The sequence below is a fragment of the Montipora foliosa genome, chromosome 3 (assembly GCF_036669935.1).
Source record: "Montipora foliosa isolate CH-2021 chromosome 3, ASM3666993v2, whole genome shotgun sequence".
NCBI lineage: Eukaryota > Metazoa > Cnidaria > Anthozoa > Scleractinia > Acroporidae > Montipora > Montipora foliosa.
Window position 1 is genome coordinate 41,924,854 of NC_090871.1, and position 11,416 is coordinate 41,936,269.

The 11,416-nt window shown below is 38.2% G+C and overlaps 1 pseudogene; it reads left to right on the forward strand.

The window, feature by feature from the left end:
- The window catches only part of LOC137994845 (uncharacterized), a 22,422-nt pseudogene extending 14,892 nt beyond the window's left edge, over positions 1-7,530 (forward strand).
- The last annotated feature ends 3,886 nt before the right edge of the window (positions 7,531-11,416 follow it).

Here is an 11,416-nt window from a genome sequence, read left to right on the forward strand (position 1 = left end):
ACTACCGTGCCTAGAAAATAAAGATCTTATACCACCTCATATCATACCGATCCTTCTATGACATTGAAACCAAATTAGAGTTAGAGGGAGTGTGTCGTCATAGAGATAATTGTTATCCACGTCATTACTCATACACCCACTATAGGCCCAGGGCCTACCGATATCGTTCCGCAGGAAATCTTCAATGTCTGGTTAATTCGTAGGCATTCAACTGCCGGATATTCATTTCAACGCGGATGATATTCATTCAAAAATAACAAAGTCTGTAAAATACAATCGCTTGGGGTAAAGAACTCAACCATGTGACGCTTTTGAATTAATTTTTATCCATTCTGGGAATACCATATCCTCACTACTAAAGCAACCTGCGCGTATCATCGACTCCTGATTGGTCCGTCTCATGTATAGGCAATAGTGAATTAATGAAGAGTGGTCACACTTTCCGGGATCCAGTCCTGTAAAATAAGAGTACTTGTTGTTCATTTATACCCTTGGCCTCCTGGATACGTTTTATACAGCTGTAAGTTGGCAATTTCCATACAATTTTTTCATCCGTCAGGTATCTCAATAGATAAATATCTGTTTACTTTTGATAGTGCCATAAATAAATATCTGTCTACTTTTGATAATGCGAAGTTCTGGAATACTTGTTACTCTTAGGCTTATTATTTTCTTAGTGTCACAGTAAAAAACGTGACTATACCAAAGTATGACTACAAAGTATGACTAAAAACAATCAAAATCTACACCGCAAATGTACCGCAGGATTGTTGCGCTGAAAGGCATTTGCTTCGACATCCGTTCGATTTTGTTGAATGGCAATGTTGAAATCATTTACCCTCCACCCTTTCAACCGCATTAAAAAATGTTGAATCGAGTTTGAATCGATCAGTGTTGAATGAGATTAAAAAGCATTTAAACTTTTCTTCAACAACCATTCGACATTTTTCCCCTCGTTCAACTTTGTTTTGTATGGTCCTTGCTTAATGAAAGTTGAGTATTAATTAACCGTAATAGCCGTATTAGATGGAAAACACACACTCGTTACGAGTATAATAAATTTAAATGTAACTTATCTCATTTGCGTCCTTCAATGTATCAATGGACAAATTGATACATACAAAAAATACATACATAATTGACCGCTCCCCATAGAGGCTTTTCAGGGCCAATGAAACACAACGAAACGACAGAACAGAACAACAACAACTGTTAAGAATCCCAACTAGCTGTAGACAAACCAGTTGGCTATTTACAAGTGCGACTGGGAAGTTGAACCAAGGACTACAAGGATCAAATTCAACGAGTGGTCACAGCGGGCCTTGAACCTGGGATCTCCGGATCTCAAGGCAAGCGCCCTAACCACTGGGCCACACTGCCTCCGACAAGGAGGCTGATGCTGTAATATAGGCAGGCGCTGAGTCGTTCTATGTTTGTTATTCTAGCCGATTTATTTATACTTAGCTTGCCTCATAAACATGGCCATTCGCACAAAATCTTGTAAAAACACCCTACTTTTTGTGTTGACACCACAGACACCTTATCGCTCGTTATTTCAGATTTTGCGATTAAAACTTTACGAATTCAAAGTTAAATATATAGTTGTTTGAATATGGCTGTGGCCATCAAGTCGTTGGCACGAGTAAAGCAAGAGAAGCATATTTTTGAACCCTAAGGTTTAAATAAGAAAGATGAAATGTGAAGTTTTGACTGTCCCCATTATTGTTTTACTGTTATAGTTTTTGCAATTCATAAATAGTGTATCATACCACACGCTGTATTCTTATTCAAATTGTAATGTTTCAGATATCCGTACATATTTTTTCTGAAAGATAATATATTCCTTCATCGTTATATTAGCCTTGCCCTTTTTCGGCTAAAAAACGACATCAACAGACAAAGACCGTCCGAATCTAATAAACAGGCAAACGAAAATACGCTTCTGTCGTAGCGAAACAAAAACAAGTAAATACTTAGCCATATTCTAGCAAATGCTTGCTTTCATCGCTCTATTAACTGTGATAAACGATTTAGAAGCACACGTAAAAAGGGTGGTTGAATTGGCACGTATCATATTGCATTATTTTACAATACGATTTTATCATAACCTCCCCAAGACATCATTGATTTATGACTGATAACGGCTTTTCTTAATCATCTTTTTTCACATTGGATCCTTTGAAAGACTTTTAAAGTATATGGAAAGAACATTCAATTTCTTCTTAATCATTTATAATAGGAGACCAAATTGGCTTTTCCCTTTGGACTCTACAAAAAGTACAATTATAAATTCCTTTAAAATAATTAAAAGAATCATCACTTGAACGTCACCTTGAAGAAGGTCATTTTCCATAGTCCACATTATAAATAGCTGAGCAAATTAAATATAATTGAATTAACTTTAAATAAATCATATTAGAACCAGGTTTTGTCAGAATACAAGAATAAAGAACGATGTCCTTCACTTATTTCCAGTCATCTTCAGCTGGAATCATGATCATTATTTTGTTTCGTTTATAAACCATGTAGTTAAAGAATTTGATAAATACTAAAGCGAACCATGCCCGGTTTCTGTGGACAGGGATGACTTGAGGTGCATTGAAAAGCGAACAGCGTACTATAAAAATGTGAAGTGTGCCTTTAGAATGGGATAGAGATTCTAAAAAATAAGGAAATTCTTAAGACTTCTATACCCGCCAGATTTCCCACCCATAAACACGAAACTACGTGGACTTTCACTCGATGTGTTTTAGTTAAAACACGGGTTCTTTTATTTGTCCTGTGCCCCAACAGGAAGAATAGTCTTAATGTGCGACATCAACGGGGAAGTAACTATCGTTGAAAGACTTGAAAGCAATACCTTCAAAGACTTGGTTTTCAAGAATAATCCATTCACCAAATGTTGACATAACGGATGTCACTTATTATGAGTTGGTTTCATTTTCCAAACGGCTTAAATTCTCGTGGTCTTTTCGTTATCAAAGAATAACGTGCTTTAATAATCACATTCCTATAATTAGCCTTCATTTGCCGAAAACAGCCACGACTAAAAACCCGCAGTGGCGCCGCTTAACAGTTCATTTTACAGTTGTGTGCTTAGTTACCTGGCCTATGAATGACAGTGAGACTGGAGTTGACTTGTTTTGATAGAAACCTCACTGCTTTTCTTATGTAAATTCTCACTAATTAGCATGAGAAAAGGAGGGAGGTCTGTATCATTACAAGGTCAACACCAGCCTCACTTTCATTTAAAGACCAGGTAACTAAGCACATGACTGTAAAGAGGTATATTACGAAGCTTGAGTTAACTCAAGCATTTGGAAGTATTGTGCAATCACCTTCGCATATTGTGAAGTTAGCGAATTGTAAAGTGCACCTAAAGTCAAATAATTTTCGTCTACAATACAGTAATCTCCCCTCCAAAAGCAAATATGTTTTACCATTCTTACCTCAAAATTTTTCTTTTTATCTGCCGTGAAAGACGCGCAAAGTTATCGAATGAACTAGCAGTAACCGTGATGTGAGAGGCATGGGTCTATTCTCGACAGTTTACGTCACAAACTGCTTTGCAAAGCAAAATTTCTTTGAAAACAGGAATGCAAAGCAGTTTGTGACGTATAATCGAGAATAGACCTATTCCTTTCACATCGCGGTCGCCGTGGGTCAAATTACTGCTAGTTTTGATAACTTTGCGCATCTTGCACGGCACAGAAAAAGCGCAATTTTGTGTAACAATGGGCACATATGTCTGCTTTGGATGGGGAGATTTGATATTATGAACGTGTTATTATGTTTCAGTTTAGGTTCACTTTAAAGTTCAGATCAAAGATAATAGGTTTTCCCAATAGCATTTCCCACCCTGGTCAGAGTTTTTCTCTGTCCTTGTGTGGGCCCATTTCCATCAGTAGGGCTAACGCTCACATGATTCATATGGGGTAGATACTTAGCACTTCACATTACACTCTAATCAGTTAAGTCTGTTCAAATAAAAGTGCTACACGGCCAACGTTTGCAAAAACGTAAACCTTCCTTGTATTTGCCCAATAGCAGGTGATTTGTGCTGTGGTCCTGTTAGTCTAAAAATGCTGGAGTACTAAAATTGACGTCCAAAACCTTCTTCGCCGAATGTTTGATCACCAGTCAGGGGCACCCAACGGATCTGTTCCTCACTCTATCTGTTCCCCAGAGGAATCTTGCTAGCTGGCAAAAATACAGGTGTTCCGATGAACTGGCTGGGAAATTTATTGATAGAGGTTTTGCCTGGGAATTACTGACTTTTTCTAGCATTTCAACCCGAGCTGGCTGTAGAAACTCTGAAGAAACCAACCAATTTTATCTAGCTGGCTGGGAAATTTCTTGTGTGTCTTGCTGAGAAAAAGGAACAGATAATGCTTTCCCAGCAACACTGAAAAACACCTGAAAATGCCTTAATAACATTTATTTTCATTAACTGGGGTATAATAATACATTTTACAACAAATTGGTCGTTGGGTGCCCCTGACCAGTTTGATTTTTTTTAAACAAAGGGAAAAAAACTTCATGTAAATGGAAGTGGGCGACCACCACAACGGCTGACTCAGGCTGAACATTACTTGCGCTTATTGATCTAACTCTAGACGGTCTCTCTTAGCTCTTTCAAGTCACCCGGCCATTCTTTCTGCACACAGAACTGAACTTAGTGTACTCAGTTTTGTCCATGCACTTATTGTGTCTGTAACGTAAGTATGGAACTAGGCCAAACCCACCTATATAGATAACAAGAATAGTTCACTTAAGGTCATTGCCTAATTACGTTTTATGATAGTTAATGCTGTCATTCTTAAAACTCCAGTGAATTTAGGTAGATCAGATCGTCCTCGTGAGCAACAGATCATTCAATTTTATTGTGATCTACAAAACCTGAGCTAACTATAACGAAATTTATACACTACATGTGATTTTAAATATTAGTCAGATTTTGCACTTACTTGTATCCTAAATACGAGGGTGTCCGTCAAATGACGCCTAGTGTATTCATGTTCTCATTTCTTCCTTTCTTCTCAGCAGATCAAAATGAATGCAGTGACAACAATGGTGGCTGTTCCACCTCTGTATCAATTCCCGGTCCACTTATTACTGTTCCTGTCCACCGGGATTTACTCTCCATTCCGATAAGAAGACTTGTTATCCAGGTAATATGGCTTTAAAGTCCTTTATATTTAAGGCTTTTATGCACACATATTGCTAATCTGATCTCCATTAAACGCAAGCTGTGTTTGTTTTGTGATTGAGAAATTGTCTGTCAAACATTGAGAATTCAAAAACGTGCTTCAATCGCGTGATAGCAGACCTGACCGCTAAGAATCATCAAAAAGCGGCAGAGTTTGATTAATTTTGTCAGGCTTTCAGATAAATGCTAAATCATTTTTATTACGCCTTCTTTTGACTTGAACTGACACCGAACCGGGGTCCTCGGTAAATGCGCAAGATCCGGCCTGCGCTGTGCCACATGATTACGATCCCGGGTGTTAAACGCGTAAGATTGAAGTCTTGGCCAATTTCATGTCAATCTATTTGTTTCTTGATACCGGTATATACAGACAGTGCCTTAACAAGTGTCTTCCCGTTATTGCACTAAAAATTAAAAGGTGTGTTTTTCAATCTTTTCCTCTTTTATTTCTCCGCCTCAAGTGCGTGATGAGAACCAATCCTAAAGTTATGCCCTTAGATAAAGTGATTAGTCTTAGTCTGTGGCACGAATAACTGCAGATCATTCATGATTACTCATGATGACTTATCGACCAAGATTACGAAGTGATGCGTAAATAAAGAGTGTTGAAATCGTTTTATTGATAAGTATCATTATTATTATTATTATTATCGATGTTATTACTGTTATCACTATTATTATTGTTTTCATTATCAGTTCCTCGTATTATTTTTGTTCTTTTAGAGTGGAGTTTCTTATATACATTTCCTTTTGCTTTTGAGTAGCAGCTACACGAAATTATGACAAACATCCTGTGTGTAAAGTCGAACTCGATAGGTTTTTTCCGGAATCAATAAGGCTTGTCGTTTATCTAAACTTTCATTTTTTTTGTGTGCAAAAAGTTTGAAAAAAAAAGGATGAATATTACTATTTTTTAGGAAATTTAAACGCAGTTTTCTTATTGATTGATCTTAGTGAGTCCATTTTATCGACTCATATTTCTTGATATTTGCAGCCGCGGCCGAGGTAACGGCTTTTAACTCCAACGGCTCTTTCAGTCATTGAGAGTTAACTTTCCAAGATCTTTTGTACTAAATTTTTCGTCCCCTTTATTTCAGTTATTTCATTTAACCGTGGTCAATACACAGTTGGATTGAGTGAAAATTCCCAAATTGACAACGTTGTTACAAAAGTGGAGGCGCGCACTTTTCCTCTCCAACGCGTGATCACTTATCAGCTGCTGTCAGAGAACCTTCGGAGACCCTCCATGTTTGCTATCAATTCCAGAACTGGAGAAATTTTGCTAAAAGGCAGACTAGACAGAGGCAAAACAAGCAATTTTTCTGTTACAAGTTCAGGCTAGTTTTCAAGCGCCTAACACGTCTAATGGAAACAAATATCTATCGGCTGAATCCTTCGTGCTTATCAATGTTCGCGAACAGCAGAGCGGAGGAGAAACTCGCCTTCAACCGTACATCCTACAACGTAAAAGTTCCCTGCAACACATCGAGAGACACAGTCATTTATCGTATGCGCGTTGCCAACACGGGAGGCCTAGGTAACAATCGGCTCAGATACAAGTTTCAGAAGAGATTAGATTACTTTTACATGACGCATCACGGAAAAATAAAAGTCCAAAGGAGTCTGTTACTCCTGTGTTATCTCACTCCGTCCAAGTCCTTCAAAACAACTGTTATTGTTCGAGACGCTGCAGGTATAAAGCGAAATGCACATACATCAATCAACATCATGGTTATACCACCAGGAGCGATGTCCAAGGAAACGGTGGGCATCGCAGAAACAATCGAAAGACCCGATTACTCGTCTCCGGATATCTCATTCCGGTCCAAATATGGAAAGGCGGAGATAAAACATTGCCAAGAAATACCAAAATAATATTATTTTGAAACATTTGGGGGGAGGCCTATATTGTCAAGAATGGCTGAAAAATTTGTACAGCCATTGCTTGCTAAAAGAAGATGAGATTGTAGATATTGATATGACTAACTTCTCGCGTATTTTGCATTAACCACAATGAAATTGTGGATCTATCACGATAAGGATGTTGGATATATCGCAATGAACGATATTATATTGGTACTTATGCCATCATTACTCTTAGACCCAGGGCCCCGATCACGTGGACGAGGTCGTAGATCCAATTTTTTTTTCGACTGTCGGTCGAACTTTTCCTTTGTCCTTACTCTCTGCCCCTGCATGGATCTCCAAAGATGTTCGGCAATCGAACATAGACGAATAACGTTTACCGAGACGACTACCGTTTTTCTCCATAAATAGTAATTATAATAAAAGTCTCCGTTAGTAATAAATTGTAATAGGACTTTGCAGAGCATTCGATGCAGGTTTGTTATTATTGTAATTCCCGAATGGTGGGTGGAGGTGGAGTGGGTTACCACCGAGAGGTGCTATGAGAAAATATGTTCACAGTTTCGTGGTGCAACTTCAAGTTTTTCCCTTAGATTGACTGGTCATGAAACTCTGCCAACTTCAAAAGCGAGAAACAGTGACATCCCGGTTCATAGTGAACTTGATCATGACTATCAGCACAATTTTTGGTCCTCGGTTCACAACTGGGTTTTGAATAAATTGATGGAAGCTCTTAATTGGCTCTTTTTTAGAAACTGAAAGGGGGTGGTTTGTGCATGGTCAGGACAAAAACAGCTAACAAAAATATAAAACAAAGAAACTTGTAGAGATTCATAACCATATCCATATATTAACTATAATGGACGGAATAATCGTGAAATATACTTAGCCGTTACAAAAGTGCTCAACTATATTTTGCATTGAAGTTTCATGTTGAAGTTGTCCTTGGTTAAACTCTCTAATAACGAAATGTCCAATACCATTTGAAAGAAACGCTCGCCGGAGACAAGGAATCTGTAAGGCACAGAATTTTGCATTCAAAGTAACTCCCAAATATGGGAATTCAACTGTTTATTCATTTTTCTGACTGAACGATTGGCTTATGTTCAAAACGTCCTTTAGCACCGCAGCTGCAGTCGTGGCACGGATAAGATCCTATTAAAACACCCTAAAAACACTTTCTTTCTTATCTTTGACGTAAGAGTTATTTATTTTGTAGCTTCCAGTATCGAATAAATCTTTACAGTGATGAAACACGTAATGAGAACTACGAAATTTATTGATTAAGCACACCATGATTCAGTTTTAATTTATTCCACCCTGAAACGAAACGGCCCTTACAATGGTGCCCAATATGATTAAACCACGATGACTATCCTTAGGGCCAGACTTCCAAAATTTAAACTTCTCTTTGATTAAGGCTTTATGATAAAGAAGCGTGACATATTAACATAAAGAGACCTAGATTAATAAAACGAAGGTGGAACCACAGGCAATCTACACTGTTTAAAAGATTGCATTTCCACCGAGCTCCACTGCAAAACAACCTTGACGCAGTGCTAATATGCAATGGTTACCATGGATGAATTGTCCGACATACTTTAAGTTTAGGATGTAAATGTTCAAGTGGATGATCACTAGAGGCAAATTTCATAACTGCATTCGCACTATATTCCTTCTTTATCTTGAGCATAAGTCCATAATTTGGCTGCTGTCTGATTTGCCAGTTCCTAACAGCATGTTGAATATCCAGATGACGAACCCATCGCTGTCGCTGCCGCTCTCCTGGTTGGAGGTTATCCACTCCTCTGCCAGTCTATAGGAACCGGAAAATAAAAATCAATCTTTTGGTATACCTTACAGACTGTAATATATAGATTTAAGCCAAAGCCTCAGTTAAAAAGCGCGAGTTCTCCGGTTATTTATTTCTCACCGGGGCTGTACGGTTAGTGAAAAGAAAGGGTTTTGGAATTGTCCGCGTTCTGGTGTTGTTGCTTTTCTGCATACTGCTTAATGTAAATCATATTTCTTCGCTTTTTGTCTATAGAAAAATTCATGTCCCTAACTAGTGAATTCCATGGTAAATTTCACGGTAAATCCCGATATCGGCATGAATCACGAAGCGATGGAGTGCATTATTCTATCGGTTTTTCGATGTGAAATTTACTGTGGAATTCACCCAGTTCGGGCATCACAACTGAATGTTGTTTCTTGAATCGCTTACCGCTGTAGACGGACCTAGACTGCTGGCTGTGTTTAAAAGAAAAAAAACAAATTCCGACCCAGCAAGCCGAACGGAATTAGGAATCGAAACAAGCCGTTCCTTTCCAGACCAACTGTCACAAGACAACGAATAGGAATCACGCTAAAATTAGAAATCACAGATACACGTACTAGCTCGTGATGTGACAGAGTCGTTTGGAAAACATGGGAACAAGAATCAGAAAAAATACGGCAACCCAAAAGGACAAACTTCAAAACAACGATCTCCAACAAATTACCTGTACGTGCCTATTAACACAAACTTGTGAACAACACCAGCTAGTGATATTTCTCCTTAATTTTACGAGAACTTGTAAACTGTGGAGGCACATCGAAAAACAGTTTGTGTTGAAGCAACCGGAAGTAACAAACAAGCACTTGTTCGTCTTGCACGATTTTTTTTGCGATCGCCTGGAAAACAAACAAACAAACAACAAATCAACTTCTTTAATTCACAACAGAGTTACAGATAATTGCTATTTTAATTCATGTCCAGTTCGGGGAAAAATGTTTTCATTCTCTGAACAAAGGAAAAAAAGGATTTTAAAACCAATTTGTTTTTAAAAATACGTACCCACTTGCAATAAGCAAATCCTAAGCAAACCGGGTTTTAGTGTCCAAGAAAAGAATTTGGTGGGCTTAACTTCTTGCCGCCACGTTTGAGTTATTACTGGTATCTTTTTTGTCGTTGTGCGTTCTCTTTTCTCTTTTTTTTTCGTTTCTGTTCTAGTCCATAGGTCGATCCAGTCCTCATGCAACCTTATCAGATCTTCTAAAGATCTAGATAGAGCTTATGCATTTCAATACAGAGAAAAAAAAAAAAGCAGCTGTAAAAACAAATTAAAAATAAACACTCTCCTTTAAGTTTGTATCCCTCCGAATGCTTGACTTAGATAACTTGCGTAGCCACCAGTGTGGACCACAGTTATCATGATATGTCAAACTGGGTTGGATGACCGAGCGAAAAATGCAGAAGAAAGAAAGAAGATATTGTTCCAAACCGTTTTCCACCTTGAACACGGAAAAGCGTTGAGCTGTTAAGACAGTTGAACGTACTATGGCCATGTAGCCCCGCGGTCGAGCCCAGGAAGGCCGCGCGACGAAAAATGAAGCCTTTCTCAGTCTAGGTTTCAGACCTCTAAGTTTACGATATAGATATATATATATATATATATTATATATAGATAATATATATATATAGTTTTCAAAAATTTGTAACGGTCACTTATTTGAAATGTATGTGGAGTAGCATACGAAACTTCAAGTTCTATAAAAATGCGTTGGAATACAATGTTTTTCACCGGCTGTTTGTGTCATTTTCCGAATCATGCTATGATGGCCTAAGAACAATAGTTTATAACGATGCATGCTGTATTGATACTGGTCACATTGGCTATATGGAAGGGTGTGACGGCCTGACGTACGGACGTCCGGTCGATGACGTCATATCTAAAACCAAAATTTTTCTCGTATCGATGAGTTAACATATTTTTCTTAACTATGGTGCTCCGAGTGCGCGCGTTCCAGCTCGCGGAGCTCCGCTACAAGAGAAGACTTTTCAAATAAAAAAAAAATGATGTTGTCAAATGCCAACTTCATCCACAAAAAGGAATTTTGCAGGAATTGAATTCGCCAAGTACCGTTATAATCACTATTGCTCGTCTATTATAATTAACAAGGTACTGCTCTCGAAACCAACGGTCTCAGAAACCAAATGTACTGAAAGCGATGGTAAGAAAACGATCTGGAAAAAGAATCTTGAGGAAATAGATCACAATGGTCGTTTGGGCAAAATCTAGCAACAACGTTTTTTCACATACCTATTCTTTTGCCACAATCCTTTCCAATCCCCAGGACATTCTGATGCCATGGGATACACTAGTAGTGTTGTCAGGATGCCAGTCTGTACTTATATTCCCCTTTGGTGGATAGACCTCCAGAGAATTTGGGAAAATCTACTACAGATGGTTTCATTAGCGTCCATTACTAGCTGCAAAGTCAACGAGGTAAATGTACAACTTGGCAGAATGCACAATAGCTCTTCGTGGGATCTGCCGTGTGTCAAACGACATCAGAAAA